We start from the raw sequence: 848 nt of genomic DNA on the forward strand, positions 1-848 counted from the left end.
AGGGATTTGGAGAGGCTGAGTCAGCTCTCACCTGGGCAGATGCTGGCACTGAAGCCCTTCAGCAGCTTGGGATCCTGCTGCACAGTTACTGTGCAGGCAGCAGTGTGGGGCCTGCACTGCTCCTCCTGCTCAGGGAAACTCTGGGAACAGTCAGGTCTTCACCACCCTCCTTTGCAAAATCAAATCAAACAGATCCCAGGGAGGCAGCAGAGGGAATATCCTACAGCAAAGATCTCGTTTACCTGCTACCTTTTAGCAAAGGGCAAGGTGCTCTAAGAGCCCAAGGATGTCCTGCTTACCATCTTCATTACCCCCAGCAGAGATAAGCAGCCACTATGAAAATTTGCCTTTTTGTTATGCATTGGCAGTCTAAGAGCTGCAGTCTTTACCTGAGCAGCTCCCCACTCTAAGGCCCTGTTTCAGGAATACTGCCACAAGAGAAAGATTAAAGGAATAAAACAAGAACCATTAGTGTTGCTACAGAGGCGTAAAATACTTTAACTGGCCATGGCTGGAACAACGCTGCTACTATTGCCATTATTAATAAAGATCTGCTACTGATGTGAGGTCCCTGCATGCTACTTCTTGCTGCAAGCATCTGTTTGCACACGGGCAGGGAATAGATTTTGTTTGTTTGTTTGTTTGTTTGTTTTATCCTGCAGTTCTGTGGTTTGGCCCATTCAAGCCCCAGTTGCTCACTCACTGCAGTCCACCACGTAGAGCAGTGACTGTCCAAGGGCAGGGCCTGGCCTCCTCAGGCGCTGCCCTGAGCTCCCCTTCCCCCTCACAGCCTGGCGCAGGAGCCGGGGCCAGCGCCGCACCAGGGACACCTCCCTGTGGCCGGGTTC

The sequence above is a fragment of the Merops nubicus genome, unplaced genomic scaffold (genome assembly GCF_000691845.1).
Source record: "Merops nubicus isolate BGI_N331 unplaced genomic scaffold, ASM69184v1 scaffold14000, whole genome shotgun sequence".
Classification (NCBI taxonomy): domain Eukaryota; kingdom Metazoa; phylum Chordata; class Aves; order Coraciiformes; family Meropidae; genus Merops; species Merops nubicus.